Below are 24,584 nucleotides of genomic sequence, written 5' to 3'. Positions count from 1 at the left end.
CTGGTAAAGCTCTGGCACCCAAACCCCTTCTCAGTCTCCACTCCTACACTGGTCCTTGCATTATCTCTACTCCACCATCCATGCATTGTCCTCTGTTTGCTCACCTTCCCTGGGTCAGAGCATCATGGGCCAGATCAGAGCTCTTCCAAGGCACAGCTTACACCTGGGTAACCCTGATGTCTACACAGTACCTGCGCTTGGTGCATACGAGTGAATACTTTTGGCAAGAACTTTAATAAAACCATATATAGAAAATAGATCATAATTTACTGGCTACTCTACCTTAGCACCTCTGGGATGCTTGTGACCACAGATACCATGTGTTCGTTACTGTTTGGTTTGGCTGGATTTTGGATTTTGGTTTCTGTGTAAAAGAGAGGGTCTTACTATGTTGCCCAGACTGGCTTCAAACTCCTGGGTTCAATCCATCCTCTTAATTTACCTTCAATACTGGGCCTTGTGGCCTGTATGTATGATTTAATTACCAGAATTTTCTCCTTTTAAAATTTTTATTTTAGCCCTGTGGTTGCAGTGCACGCCTTTGATCCCTACACTCAGGAGGCAGAGAGAGGCAGGCAGATCTCTGTGAGTGGAGGACAAACTACAAACCGAGTTCTAGGACAGCCAGGGCTACATACAGAAACCCTGTCTCAGGAAACCAAATAAATAAAACAGTTTTTAATATTTAATATTTTTAATGTGTGTGGGGGGGGGGGTGCTGGAGAGATGGCTTAGTGGTTAAGAACACCGACTGCTCTTCCAGAGGTCCTGAGTTCAATTCCCAGCAACCACATGGTGGCTCACAGCCACCTGCAATGGGATCCAATGCTGTCTTCTGGCCTGCAGGTGTACATGCAGATACTCATACATTCAAAAAAAAAAAAAAGTGTGTGTCTGTGTGTCTCTGTGTGTGTCCACACATACGCATATGTACATATAAATACAGATGCTGACAGAATCCAGAAAGGGGCAGGGACCTTCTGACGCTAGAGTTACAGGTGGTATGAGTCAACCCCTATGGGTGTTAGAAACCCAGCTCAGGTCCTCTGCAGAACAAGAAGTACTCTCAATTGTTGAGCCAACTCTCCAGCCCCATTTTCTCTTTTTAGCTTGACATAAAATCCCTTATTAGAATCAGTGGCTCCTTAAACTCAGTGTGTATGATACTGTCATTACCGACATGTGGTCGCCTGGGTCCCAGAGCTGACAGCATAAGGCCCACTTCGTTACGAGGCCTCAGAGTTAAGTTCAGTAGCTGCAAAGGCATTCAAGTTCTCCTAAAGTAACCTGCAGTTCCCATGGAAATGAAAGACTCCAGTGTCCATAGGATGCAGGGTCTTAGGATGTGGTGTAGGTTCTGGACTGAGAAAGGTAAGCAAAGGTCTTAGCTTGACTCTCACTTTTCTGGATAACCTACAAAGGACCTACCCAACACATGGGTAGGGCATGCCTGGCAACCAGCACCCCGGGAGGAAGCCATTATCCCCATTTTATACAAAAGGAAGCTGAGGGTAGAAAAGCTCACCCTCCCAAGGTCATACACGTGGATTTGACCTTGAACACACATCCTGTTTCCCAGATAAGGAAGCTGAATAAATTGAGGGGATGAAGACCGGAGAATGGCCATTCTCCCTCTCAGGGATATTTTGTCTGACCCATATATTACATTTTATTTTTAATGAACTTTATTGCCAAGTTTTTGTTTTTGTTTTTTTCAGTCAGGAGATTAGGGATTGGAGAAATGACTTAGCAGCTAAGAGTCCTGACTTCCATAGGACCTGGGCTCAATTCCCAGCACCCACAGGGAGCCTAAAACCTTCTGTGACACCAGTTCTAGATCTGACACCTTCACCTGGCCTCCTTGGGCACTCAGTACACAGACATTCAGGCACCAGTCAGGCAAATCATATGCATAAAATTAAAATAACTAAGTCTCAAGAAATGTTTTAAATAAGTGAGAAAATTTAAACTGAAAGTTGGGGTTTCTGTTTTGTCATGAAAAACAAAAACAGAAACCAACTGAAGCCAGGTACTGGTGCAAATCTTTAATCCCAGCACTTGGGAGGCAGAGACAGGTGGATTTCTGAGTTCGAGGCCAGCCTGGTCTACCGAGTGAGTTCCAGGACAGCCAGGGCTTCACAGAGAAACCCTGTCTCAAAAAACCAAAAAAAAAAAAAAAAAAAAAAAAAGAGCAATCAGTTGGCACTGACTACATCCTAGTTTCCTTGGAGAAGGAACTGAGAAGTACGTATAAGGCGTGGCAGAGACACTTGGCTGTCACATGCTGATCCACTGCTGTCCCCCATCCTTCCTCGGTCATAGGTGACAGTCATTCCTCATCCCACTTGTGCCAGCTTGTCATTTCATCCTCCTAGTTCCCCGACAACCCGCAGATCGGAAGCACCCCAGGGCCCTCTCCAGCTCTAAAGCCTGAGCCTTCTCTGCAGACCCTCTCCGGCCAACCGCTCCCAAGGAGGTCACCTCTGACCCTCCTGCAGAAGCTCCCAGACAAGCCCCTGCCTCCCCCTAGTCCCCTGCCCGTCAGCCTCTATCCCAGAGCTCCCCCAGGCTCCTTCACCTATACCCCAGCAATCAAGAGGCTGACAGGCAGAGTCACTAACTAGGGTTGTCAGCCCCTCAGGTATGAGGGTGGATCAGACCCCACTCAGGCAGGAAGGGAGGAAGGACTTCTGCAGTTGAAGAAGATGAGCAGGGTTTGACGCATGCAGAAACACAAACAGCAGATCATTGGGAGGAAAACTGTAGTCTCAGCAGCGATTTTAGGATATGCAAATCAGAATGCCATTAAGGCCCCATTACAGCTGAGTCAACTTGAAAATAAATAAATAAGACAAGAAAGCTGCTGTCGGGAGGGCTTTGGGGAGACAGCTGTACATACACTGCAATGGGCTTAACTCTTTCTAGAATGTGAACTGACCTCGTCTGGCAAGAGTCTAACACTGACCAAGTAATCCCGATCAAGAGACTATCGCCTGTGGAAACAATCGGACGCTCACAGCAACTGTATATGGAGCCAAGGAATAGAAATCTCCTTTGCTTAAGGTACGACACAGCAACAGGCTGAAGTGTGAATGGGCTCAATGCACCGACCAATCTGATAAAAATCACATGAAGTGTCAAAATTAGCCCAAAGAAATGTGTAGAGGCTGCTTTGCAAACAGACACCCACAGGAGCATCAGACGTAATCAGGTGAGAAGTCTGAACGGTGCAAGCTGTTGCTATGTAATGTTTGTCCTCTCGGGTTGCGGAGGAGATCGGTTTAAACAACAGGGATCCTGTTTAGGAGCCAGCCCAGGCCAAGGTCCCAGAGCAGCAAAGAGGCTCCAAGCCCCAGGCATCCAGATGAAGACAAGGAAAGAAATGCAAAAGTGTAAAGGAGGGGGAAGGGTTGGGGCCAAAGGACCCCAGAACTTTCTTTATCAGGACAACTTTGAAAGACAACTCTCACAGAAGAAATGAAGTTACCCAAATAAATCCACACCATTTAACCCCACGATGTCTCAGCGCTAATGCTTACTGCTGCGTGTACGCTCTCTCGATTTTACTAATAACCTTGCTTCGGCAGCTTCTGGGGTGATACCAAGGCTCTTTGTGGGCTAGCCTAGGAACCCAGAAACCATTTATAGCATTGTTTCTATGGAAATGTGTTTCAAGCTTCAAAAGAACCAAGCAGCTGACAACCCTGGGGCACACACGTGATCGCTAAATTAGGGAACTGAGATGGGCGGGTCCTGAGCTCAGGAAGACGACCTGCTATGTAGGTTCCGCAGCAAATTAATTAATATTCAGCCACCAGCAGTGATCAGAACTAAGTCAACTGTCAGGATTGGGTGAAGATGGAGCCAAAGTACCTATGAATGGCCACCATGTGCCAAGGAAACGTAACAGTCTGTCCCCCACCAAACCCCCACCCCGACTCTAATCCCATGCATGAGCATTGCTCGTCCAGGAAGACATGAGATAGCTCTCATGAGCATCCAAGCAAGCCCCGGAATCCACATTCTTTTCCCAGTTCCTCTCGGACCTTGGCAAACCTCCAACCAGAAGGTCCTATTTTAATGTGACCTCGGAGCAAAAGGACTTCAGATCTTTGACAGTTCTGGAATTTGGTTTTAGCACACATATGCTTGAGATAACGGAGTCCCAGATAGGCCTGGACATATCCGAGCCTATCTCTAAGATCTGTTACAGTGGCCCTTGTTCTAGCAAGCTCCAACCTGCCCATTCAAGATACACCCAGAGCTTTGTAGCTCCACCCACTCCAAGACTCCAAACCCTGCCAGTGAATCTCCATTTCCTGCTGAGGTCACAATCCTGGACTGGTCACAAGGAAAGGGCAAAGAAAGGGTCTCCAAACAGAAATAACATGCGTCAAAAAAGTTTCTCCTCTTTGAAGAAAAGGCTGCATAAAAGGATCTAATATGAGGGTGACAGGGCCATTCACAGGGCACAGACAATTTAAAATTGCCCTAATATGACAGGGTCATCAGGAAAAAAAAGTTGGCTCTCAGCTGGAGCCCAGCTCCAAGTTGCAAGTTGGTGGCAATATGGGGACTCATAGACCCTCTTTGATAAGCCAAAGGTGGATTGGATGAAGGCGGAGGTTTCAGAAGGACAGCATTAAAAAACAACTCTAATACTAAAATAAGTTCTACAATAGACACACCCAAGACACTACCTCACCAGGGCCCCACCTGGCTGACGCTGGGCTGTGGAGGTCAGCTTACAAAGCACACCCTGCTACCTGTTAGGAACTGCAGAAGAGAGAGCTGGCTCTCACCACCTGTGGCTAGGGCTTGCAAGTGAGTGGGTGGTTCAGGGCCTCAAGGGCGACATGCTCATCCTGCTGGCTGGTTCGCTGGAAACTCAGGTGTGAACCACCTCCTGGGTCTCTGAACCACCTGGTGTTTCACCACCAAGCGACCCAGCTTCAGGAGGCCGGGTCCTAATGCTGTTAACACTGAAGTTACAGTGTGCCAGTCAGGACAATCTGAATTCCCCAGCCCCAGCATGCGGCAGCTGATAAGCAGGAGCAGTTGGGCCTTGCTGGTGGTAACAGATGGGAGGGAAGCTTGGAGTCCCTCCGGGACCTCCCCACCCATTTCCGAAGTCTCTGATGTTGGGCCCTAATCTTTTGAAAGTATAGATAGTATACATCAAATATACAAATATTCCCAAGCACGGCCTCTTCACCTAAGTCCAGCGTTTGTATTATGTCAGCTTACACTATGACCAAGCATTGGAGATGTTATCCACTCACTAGTATATGCATAGGTGGTTTTATGTTTTACTTAGTGGCATTAAAATTCATCAACATTTTCCCATGAATTAACAGGACCTTCATATTACTGCAGTACAACCCCCCCCAGAATCCAGGTATCATAAATTATGTAGCCGCATGGAACCCTGGGGCCGTTAACAGTTTTCTTGCTATTTTAAACAACTCTGCCACAAATACCTTTGTGCGTATAGCTCTCTATTCCCTTTTAGAACTATTTCCTTAGAATTAATTCCCAAGAGTAGCTCTAATAAGGTGAAAGGCAATTAGCATTTTCTTACAGCTTCAACCGTGGCATTTAAAAATATACACTGTTCCCTGTGAGTTACCAGGGTTGTCTGTTTTCCAGAAGTCTTCTGATGATACCTCACAAATCCAGCAATCAGGGCACGCACCACAACCACAACCCTCGCCTCTGCCTCTGCTGCCTGTGTACATATCAGAGCTTTGTACACGGCTATTTCCTCCCACCCGTGTGCGTGAGTGTGGTGTGGTGTGGTGGTGGTGGTTTGGTACGTGTGGTTTGTGTATGTAGGTGCACACACACACAGCCCGTACATCCCAGTGATTTTCCAGACTCCACCCCCATGCCCAGGCCTGGGGTTATAGTTATATGCTGCCATGCCCAGTATTTTATGTGAATGTTAGAATCCAAACTCAGGCCATGCTTGTACAACAAATGCTCTTCCTCACTGAGCCATCCCTTCAGCCCCCGGTATCTACTCTTAAAATGCATATTTTTTTCCAGGGCTGGAGAAATAGCTCAGCAGTTAAGAGTGCTGGCTGCTCTTCCAGAGGACCCTGGCTCAATTCCCAGCACCTACATAGCAGCTCATAACAGTCTGTAACTCCAGTTCCAGGATCCAACACCCTCATATGACATACATGCAGGCAAAACACCAATGGACCTTTTTTAAAAAGAGAGAGATTTAAAAAAAAAAAAAAAAGCCTGTTCTTCAGTTCTTCTGTGGGTGGGGCACCTGGAGTAATGTCCTATGACCGAATGCCCTATGATGTTGGAGATGGCATGACCACTTTGTTGAGGAGGAAGAATGACAAAGAGACATTTGGAGGGCTAGACAGTAGAGGGCTGGGTGGAAAGAGAGAAGAGCGGGTCCCACAGAGAGAAAGGCTAAAGCAATGTCCATGCACTGGCCATACTAAAATAAGCTGAAACCTCTCTAGACATCAACTCACACATCTGCCGTCCGGGCTCCCCCCCCCCCCCCCCGCCCACCCCGAGATCCAATCTGCCAAGAGCAAAGATGGCCTCCTAAAAGGAATCAGAAACGCCAGCCCTTCCAGGTTCTGGAAATGTATCTAGGAACAGCGTAAGCCATGCAAATCAACACTGGTCTAACAGGCAAGCATTTCAGTTCTGCCCAAGATTGCCTCAGCTTTGAGCTCAGCCACCGTAGTGAGAAGGATGTTTCCCACAGTATTCTCCAAGTGGCATACAGACCACTTTTGGTGAAGGAATGCCTCCACGGACCTCTGGTTCCAACCACAAGGCACCATGAAGGCAACCATGTGGCAGATTGGCAGTATCTCCAAATGGAGAGACCTTCATGTGTTCCAAATCCTTTTATAGACACACATAGGCCCCAAGTCTCTGCTTTGGAGCTCATGGTACACCCTGAAGTCACTGTCAGGAAGACAAGTTTCTCCCCACCCTCTAACAGGAAGAACAACCACACTGAACAGGGCCCTCATCGAAAAGAGACCAATCTCTCTTCCACGGTGGGCTGACTTGTTCTCCTTCATTCCCTCTCTGTGCAGAGCAGGAGACTGTCCCGTGCAGGAGAACTGTGAAGCCGCTGAGGAGAGCCAGGATTGGTGCTTCCTCGGGTAGAAAGGCAAGTCTACTGCCTTTACACCAGTTCCTCACCACAGACACATGGTCAGAATGTCTCATCTGAGTCCTTCTTACAGTGGGCAAGGCCGGTAGCGGGGATCTGTATGCTGTAACTCCATTTCTGCCTCACCAGGATCTGGGAAGCCTCAAAGAAAACAGGAGAGCACCAAGGGGTAGCAGCAGAGGCTAAAGGAGACTGAGTGGGTAGGGACTGTCCTGCAGGCAACCAGTTCAGCGGGCACACCTAACCCCCTGAACATCAGGTCCCACTGAGCCCACATCCCCTCTGGCTATCCTTAGTGCCCTCCCTGTGGAACCCCTACTGTGTGGCAGGCTCAATTCCAGGCCAGTGAGACTCCAGGCATACCTGCATCTGACTCCCAACATGTCACAGTTAGAAATTGGTTCCAGAACCCCAAAGGCGGTGTGGCTTAAAAGGGGGCAGTGTGGAAGCAGGTGACTGCCAGCTGGCTCTGTGGACATCTGCCAAGAGGGAAAGGGGCAGGGAGGACGTTCCACACGGAGGAAACAATGAGGGGATGCAGAGGAGAGCGAAAGCAGAGAGGCAGTGAGGACCTGGCTCCCACAGGAAAGAATAAGCTAAGGCCATAAGGCTGCGTGCAAAGGAGCAAGGGCCTCGGGCCGTTCTGAGGAAGGTGGGGTTTCTCCTGCAGGATGTGGGCAGCTCTAAGGGTTGTTAAGAACAGTGACAAGACCAGAGCTGTATTTTAATAGAATAACTGGGTCCCTTGAGACTTCATTTCCGCTTTAACACAATGTATTTCATCTCAAGATGCACAGGCCACCTCAGTGTAAATTACCCAGAGTCAATATGGCGAGGTGTGCAGCCTCTTCCCCACCGGCCGGGCAATCCTGACCCTACATGGATCCCGATGCTTCAACATCAGGAGAAAAAAAAAAAATCCTAAACTCCTACTGATGCTCTCCTACCCCAGCTAAGCGCTGGTAAGTTCAAAACTGCGACTTTTATTTTTTATTATTTTTACAGAAATTAGTTCATTTGTCCAAGGTTACTGGAACCAAATGGTCAATGTCCCCTTGTTTCATCGGCACGGCGTGAGGACAGGAAGGGGGCTGGAGATCACAAGAACTTTTGGGAAGTTGAGCAAGGATGTGGCAGGGTGCTGACAGTCCCAGGCAGACAATGCCCCAGCTCCTATCTCCTATCTTGGGGGGGGGGGGGAAGGTTGGGTATAACATCTTAACCTAGATTGACAGCTTCAGAACTGGAGGGGTGCCCACTACTGGGGCACCAGAGGCCTCAACTATTTCCCAACCCAAACCAGAGAACAAGCACTAACCCCTGGTCTGAAAAGCAAGATGGTACCCTCCCAAATGCCTCATGATCCTGAGAGTCTCCTACAGCCTTTGGAAAAGGAACAAAATTCCAGTCATAACTGTTACCTAGAGAGCGGCCATGCCTGGGCGCATGTTCCCGTGGGGCAGCACTGAGGTTTTCCAAATGGAATCAGAAGTGCTGGCCTGCCCACATGCTGGGATGCTCAGCCTTTCCCACCAGAAAGGCTCCGATGTCAGAGAAGAAACCCAACTGCTAACGAGAGGTTCGGCGCTCCAGAACACACAACAATCCTGAGGCTCAGCAGAAGGGGACAGACTTGGAAAGACATCCAAAAAGATTATGATCAAGAAGAGGTGGATGTTTTAACGGCCCAAGAGGGAAGTCCCATCTCATTCTCCCACATCCGGCACTTCCGATCACGCCAAGGTATGGGGGACACCTGCCCACTTGGCATGTGCACCCCTCTCTGTTTCAGACACCTGGTATTGAGATCCAGGAGGAGGAAGAGTTCCACCCACCACTGAAGAAACCGAAAGCTCCTGAGCTTGGCTCCTGGGGACCAGCAGCAAGCACACAGACAAAGCAAGAGGAACTGAGTGAATGGCTTTTCGTAGAGCAGGGGTTCTCATCCTGAGGGTCAGGACCCCAACAGGGTCATATATCAGATAATTACAATTCAATTCATAACAGTAGCAAAGTTAGTTATGAAGCAGCAATGAAATTGTTTTACGGTTGGGGGTCACCACAGCACCAGGAAGGGCAAAGGCCAGAGGTCAGAGCATGAGTAGTGGTACCCAAAGGCGGGGCGGGGGGAGTGTTGGGGGGGAGTTCAGAACTCATTCTGTAGGGGTGAGACCATCCAGGCCTGAACTCAGCAATAACTCCACACCCAGTGTCTTCATTACCTTGGCTCTGATTCTGGCTATCCAGCTTCCCACAAATCCTGATTGATTTCTGAACCTGCCTCCAGGACATTCAATGAATACCTAATATCCTTCTGGTAAATTTCTTTTCAGTTCAGCTAAAGTCACCTTCTACATGCAGACCTAAGACTCACCCTGTATCTCCCATCTACACACAGACCCCTGAGGCCCATGAAACACTTCACTCAAGCCTCTGCTCAGCTGGGGATGTAGCTCCACGATGGGATGTTTGCCTAAAGTGCATAAGGAGGCAGGGAGGAGAGGAGGAACAGGTATGAGAGATGAAGGGTTGTCTCTCTCTTTCCCTCTGTGAAGAATCTAATCACAACACCTATAACTATCCCAAAGGACCACAGCCACCCGAGAACCGCCAATGTGGCAACTGCTCTGGCTCTTAAATTGAGCAGATGCCACATATTAAAAGTATATGTGTCAAATATACTTTAATATATTTAATAATAATATATTAAAAGTATATGTGTCAAAACTAAAAAGCAATCCCTGCTGCCCTGGACCCTTCTCTACTTCCTCACCATCTCAGGATAACGTGGACTTGTGCTGAGGAAACCTAGGTTATAGACCTTGCAGGAAGCCATATCCCAGGAGATGCCACCCCCACCCCCACTGCCTCCGCCCCAAAGCCTTCACAACTTCACTTCTTAACCAATCTGTCTTTCCAACGCTCTGTCTTGACTTCCCGAGGATCAATGGTGGATCTACCTTAACCCGATTTAAGAAAGTCTAACGGAGAACTCTCATAGAGTGCAATACAGCATAATTTTGTGCACAGAATCGTAGTCCCTGTCCTTAGCTTCTCCTCCTCCAGCTTTCCTGACCGCTTCCTTCTCACTGCCTTCTCAGTCTCAGCTGTTAGCTCTTCAGCCAGAGCCCCTAAGCCGGTGACCTCCCCACTTCCTCCTCGCATGACGTCATTTTCTCTGTGAGCTCCCACAGATTTTTATGTACTGGTGATCCCCCTCCCCCCCCAAAAAAAAATCTTCTTCAGAATGGCTAACAGACCAAAGAGGCCATAGAGGTGATCAGGCTTGGGTAGCAGCCATCATTCTTTCTTAAATGGTGTGTCTTTGGAGTAGCCACGAGAAAATCAGATGGGCTACTGAGCTGGGAGGGCCAAACCCCACAAACAGTTCTTTGGGGGTTTCTTGCCGCAGACCGATTGATTTGCCCACTGGACATCGCTCTCAGATGTCCCTGAGGTTCCTACCCAGCAGTGTGGCTGAACTTAGACTCCATTTCCCCCTAAAACCTGCTCTTCCTTCCATGTCTTGAGCAGAAATCTGAGCTCACCTTTTGACTGCTTTGCACTGAACATTCAGTGGGTCCACCAAGCCAACTCCTGACGTCTCCTTAACCAACTTCTGCCTTTCTCCCTCTTTCAAAGACTGTAACACCCTCTCGCTGTGGCCCTTTGGGTCTCTTCCTCAACCTCCAATCAATCTCTGTGCTGCAGTTTGAGTGAGCTTTGGAAAGGAAACACCCATCACCCCCCCACACACACACCCCTAGGCACGCACACACACACACACACACACACACACACACACCTATCTGGTGCTAGCTGCTCCCCACTGTCTCCAGAGTGGTCCAGACCTCTTTGCTTGTACATACAGCAAGCGCCCGTGCAAGCTCACAACCTGACCGCTCTCTCCCACCAGTTCTCACCACTTGCAATTCGCTCCCAAGCATATCTGTTGTACCTCCAGGCCTGGCTGAGCCGTTCCCTGTCTCTACACCGCCCTGGCTCTCTTTGCGGAGTTGTGGCTGCCAACTTGCTTTTAAAAGACTCTCCGGAGGTTCAGGCAGCCCCACCTTCATTTTTTGTGAAGGGCGGGAGGTGTTGTGTTGTTGTTTTGGTTTTTTTTCAAGACAGAGTTTCACTTCGTAGGCCAAGCCATCCTGGAACTCCATCTGGAGGCCGGGGTGGCCTTAGAGCTCAGGGATCCTCCTGCCTCTGGGATTAAAGGCATGCACCACCACCGCCTGGTAAGCCTCCCCTTCATTAACTCCACGGCAGTCATATAACACACACGCCCTGCAGGGTGTAAGCAAGGCCTTCCCTGACTTTTCACTCTCCCTTGACCCTGGGAGAGTTAACTAGCCTTGAACACTGAATTACCGAATGCTTAACTGCTCTTGGATGGTGTGTCCCACTGTCACCTCGTGTCCCACTGTCCTCTCGAAGAACGCAGATGTGGAGTGGACATTTGAACTTTCCTCGTGCTTGGATCCCTAGTGCTACTGGGCCTTACTTTCTTCAACACCGTGTGCTCTCTCTCCCTAAATGAATGTGCTGTGAGAGAAAGATGAAACAGAGAGAGAGAGAGAGAGAGAGAGAGAGAGAGAGAGAGAGAGCACCTTGTAAGTCACACAGTGCAGAGTTACCGCTGCTACGGCCTACGGCCGTGACCAGTTTTCTTTTCCATGACTAGAAACATCAGACTCTAAATGCCATCCGCTAGCACCTCCTCGGTGAGGTGGTTGAAGAAATCCTGAGGCCCCGCCTCCTCTAATGCAAGACAAGGTCCAGGCTGGGCTGGTGGCTCCTGAGGTACCCCAGAGCGCATGCAGGAGCAGACAAAGATCCATATTGGTTACTTCTTTGCAAGCCTCTTTCTGGTCTTCGGCTCGAAGGTCGAGGAAGGGTGGGGTAAGGAGAGGGCATGCAGCAGACCATGGCTTCAGCGCAAGGTGCTCCTCCTCCACGTGGGCAGTGCCCTCTCTCAATCCCACACCAACTACAGGCAACCCAAGCACAAAGCTTCCATCTGTAATCCTAGGTGAGCGAACTGCAGTTTAAAACCTGCTCCATGGATCCCCCTGGGTTATCCCCTGAGTGTCTATTTGAAGAGCGTTTCTTGCTTAGCCCCATACAGTCATTTCCTAACTTACAGACTCCATGATCTTCCCAGGAGGTCCACAGCCTTGGGCTCTCTTACCATGTTCATTTACATGAAGAAGTCAAATAGTCAAGCTTACTAGGAAGAAGGAGAGAGAGCAGAACAGGGGAGGGGGTGAAGGCGGGGGGGGGGGGCAAAGACAGAACATAATAGAACAACAGGAAAAAAAATAGCCACTTAAACCTGCCTTTCCAATCAGTTGTAAGTGTGTGCTAAGAGCCCCCAGCCTTTTGTGATAGGATATCGTGAGATAATCATTTCACCATACTGGGAAATACAATAGCATTTAAATGAACTACTATTTCATAATATATATATCCCTCCCTCTCCACCTGGTGGTCAATCTTCTTCTATAAATAGGATGGGTTAAGATAAGTCTAAGTATCACAAGCGTATATGATGCCGACACAACAGTGCAAACCTATAATCACAACACTTGGAAGCCTGCGGGAAGATCGCAAGTGGGAAGCCAGCTTGAACAAAGAGAGCAGACTCTAAACTCCAAGACAGTCTGGATACAAGGACAGACTCAGTCTCAGAAAAGGAAGAAAAAGGAGCAATTACACCTGCTGTGGCCTTCGTGTCCACTAAAGGACTCGCACAGCTCATCTTAATTATGTCCGCATCCCTGACCTTATCCACTGTCCCACCAAATTCCATTCTCCCAGGGATTCACACTCGGGCATCTCTGCCCTTGGGTCTCACCAGGCTACAGGCTTCTGTGAGCTTGTGGAACTCACTCACAAGAGCTCCACGGCTGACCCGCAACACCCACAACACTGGCCCTGTGTTTTAACCAGCTGTTTCAAGGCATCAGGTCTGTGTTGCTGGGCCTTCTCTTCATTCCTCTTGGGAGCTGGTTGCTATGTCTGGCTAGAAAGCTTGGGGGACTTAACAAGTTGCTAGCAATTAAAATCAATTAAGGGCTAAAGGTGACGGGAGGGGGAGTGAAGGGGGGACAGACACCTTTAATTCTAGCACTTGGGAGGCAGAGGCAGGTAGATCTCTGTGAGTTCAGGGCCAGCCTAGTCTACAGAGTGAGTTCCAGGACACCCGGGGCTACAGTGAAACCCTGCCTTGAAAAACAAAACAAAAAAAAAAAAAAAAAAAAAAAAAAAAAAAAGAAGAGAAAGAGAATTTTGGATTGAAGGTGAATTCTCAGTGTGTTTGTTGCAGGGCTGTTTGCAGTTGCAAGGGCTGGAAACAATCCAAGCATTCCTCTGTAAGTGACTAGTGGCATAAATCACAGCATTCACACAGCAGAATAGAGTTCAGCCCTCAGGGAAAGCGAGGCCACCTCACATGGGCTGGTATAGAACGGATCTCCAAACTTCTGTGTATGGATTCATATTTCCCTCTGTTTGCTAAGACTACAGCCGGAAGAGTAGCTGAAAAAAAAAAGTCACATTTATTTGTCTAAGAGAGAGAAACCATAGGCCTGCAGGCGTGAAGAGTGTGAGAGGATGGGATCTCCTTTTCAAACTTTATGTTTTATCAAGTTTCTCTCCTTTGCATGTGTGTGTGAGGTATGCATGCATGTGTATGTGTGTGTATGTGGTGCAGCATGTGTGCGTGCATGCGTGTGTGTGTGTGTGTGTGTGGTATGGTGTATGGATGCAGGAATGTGTATCCATGTCCACATGGATGGGCACACACGTGTACAAGTGTGCACATACATATGAAAGCCAGAGGCAGACGTCAGGTGTCCTCCTCGACTGCCTGTCACCTTCTGCACTAAGACAGGGTCTCTCACTTGATCCCAGACCTCACTGACTCAGTGAGCTAGCAAGCCAGGCTGCTGCTGTGATCTCATCTCTGCATCCCAAGTGCCAGGATTTCAGGCCGGCCATTATGTCCTTAAGTGTGTACGGAGAATCTAAACTTGTATGGCAAGTACTTTGTCACTGAGCCATCTCTCCAGCCCTATATCAAGATTTTATAATAGCTTCTGGGCTTTGCATTTTTCTTAAGAAGAATCTTTCTCTCATAATTAATAATATATATTTTTCTAATTCTCTTTGAATATACGTGTGTATGTGTGTACAGCAACCTCCTTTGTCTCTGTTGGAATTATTTTGACTTATTTTAGACCCATGTAACATATCATTTGCATCTCAAACTATGCATATATATTAGCTTCCTAAACAGGAAATGGAAAACAGGGGGAGGGGCATCTACTAAATTTAAAGAATACACCTATAGGGTGTGTTTTATAATATATGAATTATATCTTGAGTATAAAAAAAAGAAAAGAAAAACCTTGGGCTGGTGAGATGGATCAGTGGGTGGAGGCCCGAGTTCAGTCCTCAGGACCCATCAAGGTGGGGGAGGGGCACCGTCTTCACTAAATTGTCCTCTGACCCCCACCCACGCACCACGTCGCACACAATGCATGCCCACACCCAGTCCATACATAATATTTTTAAACAGAAAGAAGCTAATTTTCAAGGTAAAGTTGTGTGAGTCTGAGCCTGAGAACTGGCTCATTCTCCTCAAGCCTCACCTCAGAGCATAGCCAGGACCCCCGCCCCAAGACTCAATTTTCTACTTTAACCCAGTTTTAGAGGTCAGCCTCTGATTGCACAAAGCAAGCTTGCAGCCACCTGGGAAACAGCCCATCTCTAGTCTTGCCTCAGGTTCCCTCAGAAGGCCTGGCCAACCTGGAGAATAAGCCCTCAGCCCTTAAGACAGGCCCCAAGGCATTGCAGGGCATCACTGGCGGACAGCACACCCAAGTCAGGTCAAGGAGTGAGCTCAGATGCTGGACAGATACTATCTGACACCCAGAGAGAAAGCGGTGCTAGACATGGGGCAAATTAATGAGGTGAAGAGTCAGAGGGTCCAGGGACAGGCTAAGAGGCAAGGGAGGCAGGCCTGGAAACGTGTTTTCAAGTAACACCGCGAATCATGGGTTTTGAGGCTTAGCTTATGTGCAAACCTATGCAGAAGCACACACATTCAACTCTAGCCTTTTGTATCATTACCATCACCACCACCGCCACCACCATCATTATCATCATCACCACCACCATCATCACAATCATCACCACCACCATCATTCATTGTGTTTACCAAAACGTGCTGTAAGTGGAGGAACAGGTCCAGAGATATAAATATATACAAAACAAGGGTGTCCAGCCTAGTTTTATACTGATCACTGTCATTTATCTAAAGCTACATTTAAGAAGCTGAACCGTTGGTCTGAGTGCAGCCACACTCAAAAGAGAAGCTGAAAACCCTTCCACCAGGACTAAGGTGCTCTTCATCAGAAGGCCCCAGCGGAGTTACCAGAGTCCCAGGCAGAGTCCACTGAGTGGGGGAGGGAAACGCTTAAAGGAAGGAAACAGGAAGACAACAAGGCTGTGGCAAGTGTAAGAGAGGAAGAGGGAGGTATTCCCGGACCCTGGCGTGCGTGGCCAGAGCGCTCGCCCACCACCAGTGGTTGGACAAACACCCACAGAGGGTCACTGGGTCAGGGCTGTGATTTGAGGCAGGAGAACAGCGGAGGCCAGACTTCTATGTGGAAGGCACTGACCACCAGCCTAGAAGTTTGATCCTTACCATGGAGACAGTGGGGAGCCATTGAAGGCTGCTGGGCAGGAGGATGACCCTTGCCAACTGGCATTTAAGTTAAGATTACAGAGCAGCCCTTTATCTGAGGCGTATTCAAAGCCTCGTGTGTACTTCAAGTGGTACGTAAAGCACAAAGTCCTAACACTTTGGCCCTGTGTCGTGTGGACCAGAAAAAGAAGGTTTAAGGGTCTCACAAAGAAATGCTTCATTGAGACCTCAAGCAAGGGCTGCTTTATAAAGGAACCAAGTCCGCATGTGGTTACGCACGGCCGGCCGCAGCATCTGGAAGATTGCAGCACTTTCTTCAGAGTCTGGAATGTCTTCTTCAGCCAGGGCTGCTCCACCTCTCTATTTTGGAGGTAAGTTGTTATGTCAAAACATTGCATAGGTCGTGCAGGGCCTGAGGCAGCAGAAGGAATCAGAAAGCTAGAAATAGAAGCTTCAGCTTGGACCACATAAAGGACCTTCTACACTGAGACCTCTTTCTTCACAAAATTTGCTTCTCCCAGTAGCATTTTGGGTTGTTTTGTTTTGTTTTTTCCTGGAGTTATTGAAGTCCACAAACATTCCCTGTAGCATTTCCTACTGGAGCAATAAAAGTATTTGTTGCCTATGTCAGGTTTTGAGTTAGAGCTTGCTTGTTTTCCACGGCTGATTCTAACTGTGCATGGGAAGGCAGCAGGAGGGGCTCTGAACTGAGTAGTGACATCAAGCATGTGTGAAGATGGCAGACCTGGACTGTATACCACCATGGGGGTAAGTTCTTTGAACAAAGGCAAAGAAAGTCTAGTAAACCAGGGGAAGGGCCTAAGCTTTGTGTGAAACTCAGCCAGACCAAACTAGAGATGTGGGGGACAGACTCCTGCAGATGACGCCACAGCTCTGGAGAGCAAGCCTTGCAAGAGGACCCTCCCTGCCATCCTGCCAGCCAACCAGGAAAGCCTTACCTATTTCCAGTCTCATCAAGGACATAAAAGACCATAAACTCAGAGTTCTCTTTCTCTGGGGGTCAGAAGGAAACCTGCTCCTCCCTGGCAATCTTGGTATCACTAAGACCTCAGAGAGGCGGGGTTTTCTGGTCAGGTGACAAGAACCTTGACAGACAAGTTGGGGAGGGGGGGCAAACCCTCAATATCCCCTGGAGCAAGAGGGTTGCACAATTCCAGGCAACACCTACTGTAGTGGGGCTTTTGTTCTAAATCCATTCCCCTGTGGCTACTGTGGGACTAGACTTTCCAGAACTATCCTGACTTTACATGTTTTCCCTCCAGTCTCTGAAAGCACACAGATACCTGCCATGGATTGTGCCCTAATGTTATGGTCTAACAAGTGGTCACTATGTCAGTGACATACAGATGACACAAGGCTGCAAACCAGCAGTTGGGCTTCCAAGTGAAATTCCACTGTTTGGCTTGGGAAGCCATGGAGGGACAGCAGCATGTTCCGGTCACCAGTTCCTGCTGCTCTGAGCAAAGGGCCATTCGTGCACTGCAGGGGATTGGTGCCAAGCAGTCAGACAGTAACACAAAGGGGGGGGGGAAGTATTGCCTGGTGAATCTCTGCCCAGGACTGGCTGTATGATTGACATCTGAGGTAACAGAAGGATGGCCTTACACAAATCCAGCACTTGTTTCTTTGACTGTGTCAGAAGGATCGTGCTGGTCCTCCACTACAGCTGGTGCTCTCAAGAAACTGTTAGCCTTCTTCTATGTGCAGGCTGGGCCCCTGTGGTGCCTTGAATGGGTATGACCCCCACAGACTCATACATTTAAATGCTTGGCCCCTTGTTGGTGGAACTACTTTGGAAGGATTAGGAGGTGTGGCCTTGTCGGAGGATGGAGGATTCGTATTGCTGGGAGAGGGCTCTGAGTTTTCAAATGCCCATACCAGACTCAGTGCCCCTGACCCATCTCCCCCACCCCACCCCACACCTGCTGGATCAGATATAAGCTCTCACCTACTGCTCCAGAATTTTACCTGCCTGCATGTTGCCATGCTCCCTGCCATAATGATCATGGACTCACCCTCTCAAACTGTGAGCAAGTCTCCAATTAAATGCTTTCATTTATAAGTTGCCTTGGTTACAATGTCTCTTCACATCAATAAAAAAGTAACTAAGACAGCCTACTTCCAAATGTAGGGCAGCATTTGGATAGATATAAAGACCCCTGTACTGTAGGCTATACTGTACTGTAGGCTGTACTGGGGAAGTAGGTGTAGGGCCCACATTATAGAAAACATGTGAGTCACCTTACCCCCACACCCATCGACAACACAGACACATAGTCTCAGAGCCCCAGAACATTTCCTTTAGCCACTAAGCATGCTTCCCCTTTGCCCAGAACACAATAAAGGAATTAGGACCCACCTAAATGTCTGCAGCTGATACTTCAAGGCTCAAAGTCTGGCTAGCCAGCTCAGACATACATGACCCGTGATTCTTCTTTATGGCTAGCTCCAATCCTGCAATTCTGCTAATTCAAACAGCCCTTCCGTTAAGACAGGGTTGGATAGCCATCTCCTATCTCCTTTTCCTGCTGACGTCATCCCACATTTTCTCAGGACAAGTGAAGGTACAGTTCTTGGCACAATGTTCAGGCTGCCTAAGATATTTATTCTGTAGTAAGTAGTAAAAAGAGAGCCTGCTTTCCTGAGTAGGCTCCAAATTCTCAGGAGATCAGCAAGCTGTCAGAGGTTAAAGGATAGGCAAGGAAACAAATGACCCAGCAAAAGTTAAAGAGTAAGAAGAATTGGGGGAGGGGGGCTGCAGTTCAGGCCCTAGATCCGTCCTAAGCATTTGCAATGCAAATCTACGTTTTGTTCACAACCACCAAGATCTTGCACAATAGCGTGTGTATAAACATCCACGCCAACAAAGCCTGACTGTGCAATCACGCAGTAATTACAGACCGGCAGGAAGCTGCTGCTAAGGACTGTACCATTCAACCTCCAGACATCCCATCTCCAACTGTCCGCGGCCTGTACAAACATTCCTGCACACATCGCCCTGTCCCCGCCGCTGCTACAGCTTCAGGCACAAACCAAGGAGCCCAGGCGCCAGCTGCTGGGCCACGCCAAGCCCCCTGCTATACTGTGCAAAAATGTCATAAACTTCTCAGCTGTTCTTTAAAGACCCAGCGCCAAGAGGCTACCGAGGGCGGCGAGAACCATCATCATCAAAGTTCCCAGGCAAACTCCTGCAGCCCTAGCAGTTTTAGAACACAGAAAAGAACAAGATGCCACGGAGTCCACTGGAAGCGGCTTTCTGAGTTTTATATAGAAAACACTCACATATGTACGTGGGTGTGCTGACAGTTTTTATGGCTAAATTGCAAAGTGTTAGGCCTTAGAGAGCTTACTGTTGGGTTCGGGGCGTGGTGGGGAGAGAGAAAGAGTGCAGAGTCGGGAGGGGCTTGTTTCCAGGAGGCCTGGGGACAACCTGGGTTTTGTTGGTTGGAAATGGATAGGGCTGTTGACCCAAACTTCTGAGTTGCTCTGCTCTCCGTCACTGCAAGGCCGAGCAAACAAAAGTAGAGGGAAAGTTCCTGTAACTTCCTTCCTGCAGCCTGGCGGAGGGCTGCGTAGAGGAAGGGAACGTTTCCCGGGGAAACACCGGGAAGGGCTTGAAAAGCAACTGCACGTAACCCGAAGAGATTGGGCGCGGGGCGTAGGGCTGGCTCCCGTCCCGGGTCCGGGGAGACCCCTCCCCGGCATTGCTGCGCTTCAGGGGTCGCTCCCAGAGAGGGCTAGGCTGCAATCAAGCCGGTCTAAGTCCCGAGGCAAAACAACCACTTCTGGGTCGCGACACTGGCCTAGATCTCCACCACCCTGGCCCTCTCCTGCACCCCACTCCCAACGCCCCAGGGCCCGGCCGGCGCCGCCAAGCCCCAACGAATTCCGGATCACCCCCTCCGGCCTCGAGCTCCTCGTCGGCGCCCCAGCGGTGGGAAGGGCACCGGGCTCCCGCGACTTACCTGCACGCTGGATCCCTGGGCAGCTCCGAGGGGGCGCGGGACGCAGGCGAGCGCGACCCGCAGACTCAAACTTTGTTGCTCTCGGGACGGCTCAGTCGTCACTTCCTCGCCGAGCAGGCGGTGGGGCCAGGGCTGTGACCCAGCAGCTAGCGCGGCGGCGCGCAGGGCTCTGCAGCCTCCTGCCCCGCCCGCGCCCCGGCTCTGCGCGCCTCCGCGCGGCCCCCAACCGGACCCTCACCCCCCAATGCTGCAGCGCCTGCGGGAGCCTCGCCCCACCCCCCACCCTGCTCTTGCAAGTGCAATCGCAGGCGCCCTGCTCTCCCTCCGGTCTAAAAGGTGGCGTTGGAGCTCAGGGGCTGAGTTCAAGGGACCCTAGGAAAAAAAAAAAGTCCCTCACCTACACCCCCCCTCCCGCACCCCTCACACAGGCGCGCGCACACATACACGCAGTCGGGAGAGAGGGAAAAGATAATAAAAGGTTTTCCTTTCATTTGGTATTTGGACTACAGAGGTCATGGGTGAAAGCAGTGTGCTATTTCCCTGAATAATGCTGGGCCTACTTCAAACTCCAGTCTCCTGTCCTCAGGTCCCTTACAGGTCTGCACGGTTGTCAGAGGTTTTCCCCGGGTGGTACTTGTACACGATGTTACCATGCATTGTGTTTCAGGAACTATGTCATCACCCACGTCGGGTCTGGGAAATAGTCGTTCTGTTCCCTTTCTTCTCGGATCCCCACCTCTTCCTTATGCATTCAAGTCTCAGAATCTCTGGAGCCTGATGCATTCGGGTGTCATCATTAGCCAGGAGTGATTTACAAGGTGGATCCTGGACGCAGGAGCTTCAGGCAATAGTAATTTTGAAGTTTATCACTGCCCAAAATAAATTTTCTCAGCGTATTAAAACTTACATCAACAGGGAGCTGCCTTTTGAGTCTCTGGTGAACAGTAAGAAAGCAGTTACACGGTAGTGCCCAAAGAAAGACTACTAATTCCCATAAGCTGGAGAGAGGACTAGGCTAGCCTTTGCTGTGGGCTTTTTTTTTTTTTTTTTTTTTTTTTTTTCCAGCCAAAACTGCAGGAACGTTTTCCCAACAGAAACGTTTAGTGCGGTAGAAGTTTGCCCTGGAAAACAGGGACCCATAAAAGGCCATTTAGAGACCTCAGCTAAACCTGAACAAAATTTTCCCTTTCCCACTTCCAAACTGCTCCTACACATTGTGCTTTCAAACACATTGGCCTGATAATATCTCCTCAGCCCTCTCATCTCCTCACTAAAGCCCAGAAAGTCCTTTGTTTGAGTGCAGGTTTTGTGTCAAAAGGTGATGTAAGATTAATGGAAAATAATATGTGGGAAATACCCCCACCCCAAGTCTGCTTAAGACCTCAGGGGAAGCCACAGGCTCACCCAAAGATTAGATGCATGTTGACCCGGACCCAAGCCCACCCGGCAACATGAATTTTGTAGCTGCCAGTGAACTAGGTTCTGCCTTTTACTGGGACATTACTGGTTACATTACAAATACAAAATGTACGGTGAATGGAAAATAATATTGTTTTACAAAGCAAGTATACCATTAGACTTAAATATAACTCTTTGACATTTTATTATTTCACACTATGATGGAGTGAAGGAGGCATTCCCTATTTTGATTTTGGAATAGAACTAATTCCTTACAGCAGTGACCAGGCTTTCTGAAGAAAACAGCGTTAGTCGGCATTTGGTAGGACTAAGTAGAATATTTTTTGTTGTTGTTGTTCAGTATTGTGATTCTAAATCCTCTGTGGTAACTTCATGAATATTCAGTATTTCTGCATGCCCAGGAGTAATTAGCAGAGCCCACAAATGTGTGAAGGCCTGACATTCACACATGCACACACACACTGCTTTGTCTTTGCGTAGTGTGGCATTTTCTGGAGTCCCGGGACACTGTGTGGAGAATGTGGCAGACAGCTCCCTGCTAATGATCTCTGCCTCCTGGCATTCACACCCTTACACAATCCCTTCCCCTAATTCCATTGACTCAGTTCTAACAAACAGACTACGGCAAAAGGAATGCGATGTCATTTGTGAGACTGGGTTATAAAGAAAGCTGTGGTTCCATCTTGGCTCGCCTCTGTCTCTCAGTCTGTCTTGTTCCTTGTAGGGGAAGCCGACTGCCATGTTCTTAGCCCCTTGCAAAGAAAGTGAGACCTGTTCACAACCATTTGAGTGAGTCTGGAAAAGGATCTCTCTCTCATATCCCACATTATCCAAGCCTTCTAAAGTCTCTCAGCCCAGGCATCCATTTAACAATAATCTCAGTAACAATAGCAGTGATGGTGGCGGTGGTGGCGGTGGTGCATGCCTTTAGGCAGTCAGAGTCTACAGAGCTAGTTCTAGGACAGCCAAAGCTACACAATGAAACCCTGTCTCAACACACACACACACACACACACACACACACACCAAAACCCAATAACCTCATCCCAGCTAAGCTTTCAGGATGCCTGACCCACAGAAACTGTACAATGAGAATCGTTTGTTATCTCAAGCTGATCTGTTTGTAAGTGTGTGTGTGTGTGTGTGTGTGTGTGTGTGTGTGTGTGTATGTGTATATGTGTATGTGTCACTGGAGACTGAAACCAGTCCCATGTGCACGTTAGACAAGTATCTGAAACACTGAACTACTCTGACATCCCCAGCCACGCTGCTGTTTTAGGGTAGCTGTTGAACAGCTGCAGCTACTAACATAAAAGCCAGCACATAAGACGGTGGGGGCCCAAGGACAACCTCACGTGCCATTGGTTATTCCTCCTCTGCAAAACAGAACATGAAGAAAAAACCAAGGGCCTGAGCAGATTTAAGTATAATACCTGAATCTGAGCCTTCACTCCTTTTGCTGAACAGAGGTTATCTTTCCATTTAAACTAGGTCAGAGGGTGTGGACTGCTGCACCATCCCTGGCAGCTCTGGTATTGGGTGTCACCTACCTCACAACACATGCAGATGTCTTTGAGTCACAGGAATTTACATCTGCCCGGGTATCCCTTCTTCCTCCCAGGAAATCTATCCTAGCTTCTGAAAAGCTGGCACCTGGAAATTAGGCTTTGGTTCCAGAAGGAAAACATGGCAGAAGTGACCTAAACTCTGGCATCCAGAAAGGGCAGGTGACTGGAGAAGTTACTGAAATGCAGAAATTGGCCAGGGAGGTAGCTCAGTGGTACAGGTCTTGCCTAGCATGTCTGAAATCCTGGGTTCAAATCCCCCAGTCCACCAAAGACAAAACAGAAAAAAAAAATTTAAAAAGTTACGCTACTTTGAGCCTGGCAAGCCTACAATTTTGTGCTTGATCCCCAGCCCCCCCCAAAAAAAATCAGCACAAAAATAAATTAGTTAACACAACTGAATTCAAAATTAAAAACTGAAATCCATACTTGGTGGCACAGGCCTGTAAACCCAGCTATCCAGGAGGCTGAGGCAGGAAGGTCACAAGTTCAAAGCCATCCTAGGCATCTCAGTAAATTCTGCTCCCAAATAATAAAAATTAAAAAGAGGATATAACCCCATGGTGGGATGCTGGGTAGCTTTCCCAGGGCCTGATGTTCAAATCAATCCTCAGGACTGTAACAATAATGCATTTTAATGGTAATGATAATAAGTATGAAAACTAAGAAAAGCCTGCGATCCTGAGAGCAAGGCACCAGCTCACTCACCCTGATAGGAATTGCTTCCCTGCGGCTTCCCGGCGGGGAAGAACAGGCTGGCCACGTGACTGGGGCTTTTGCTCAGCATGGTTCCTCTCTGGCTGGAGCATATTATTTACTTTAAAAAAAATACAAAACAAAAGTTTTAGGAAGTAGGAAAGATGTCACCCTCCTTTAGCCCCAACCAGGATAAGCATCTGCCTGTGATTGCTCTAACGTCCCCTCCCCGCCCCCATCCCTCCAGCAGAGACTGGCGATTGGACCGGCCATTTCTGGTTTTCCCTCCGGAGACACCAGGCTCTGAGTTTTCTCATGTGCGGTGGCTGCAACCGCTGTGTTGCTATGCCGTCATCCGGTTGCTATGACTCGTGAGGTGGCGAATGTGCCAGAACGTGAATCTATTAATTTAACAGGAACTGGGCTCAGCACATATATTCCTTGTTAGATCATTTGCTTTGCTACCTAAACCACATCCAGTGTCCTCAGCAATGGGCATGTTTCCTGGAGTCTGGTTTTGCAAAAAAAAAAAAAAAAAAAAAAAAAAAAACGTCAAATGCCCTGACTTTCTCTTGTTCTCAGTTTTATGTGACCAAATTACAGTGATGGAAACGAAGGCAGAGGGATAGATTCAGAAAAGTAGGGGTGTGTGTGTGTGTGTGTGTGTGTGTGTGTGTGTGTGTGTGTGTGAAATGGCTAAAATATCTGGTCCTCATTTTTTATTCATTTAGGCCTTCTCTGCAGAAGCATACAGGAATGTTAATAGAAATCCCTCTGTGAACCCCAAGTGCTAACTAGCAAGTTCTGAGCTCCCCACAACCAGTCCAGATGTTGTGGTTGCAACAAAAGGGAGCCTGTCCCTTTCTGCTGGGCTGGCCACATAGGCATTTTCCATTCACTCCTCAGTTACCAGTCGCAGAATGATTGCTACCGGCTGTGCTAGGGATGCAAAGATGAAAGGGACAAAGTCTCTCCCTGGTGGGAAAAAAAAATGACACATGAATTACAGAGCAGCAGGAGCAATATTAAGACTCCAGTTT

General features: G+C 48.6%; 1 protein-coding gene across 1 annotated transcript in view; it reads right to left on the bottom strand.

Annotated features, from left to right (window-relative positions):
- Nucleotides 1-20,022, bottom strand: part of Mideas (mitotic deacetylase associated SANT domain protein) — a 69,414-nt gene extending 49,392 nt beyond the window's left edge. The window contains exon 1 of the mRNA XM_076921697.1: nt 19,865-20,022. The gene's annotated coding sequence lies outside the window, so the exon portion shown is untranslated. The remainder of the gene's footprint in view (nt 1-19,864) is intronic.
- Between the last annotated feature and the right edge of the window lie 4,562 nt (nt 20,023-24,584).

Source organism: Arvicanthis niloticus, chromosome 23, assembly GCF_011762505.2.
Source record: "Arvicanthis niloticus isolate mArvNil1 chromosome 23, mArvNil1.pat.X, whole genome shotgun sequence".
In the NCBI taxonomy this organism is placed as follows: Eukaryota; Metazoa; Chordata; class Mammalia; order Rodentia; family Muridae; genus Arvicanthis; species Arvicanthis niloticus.
Note: the sequence above shows the minus strand (reverse complement) of the source record. Positions and strands in the feature narration are given on the sequence as shown.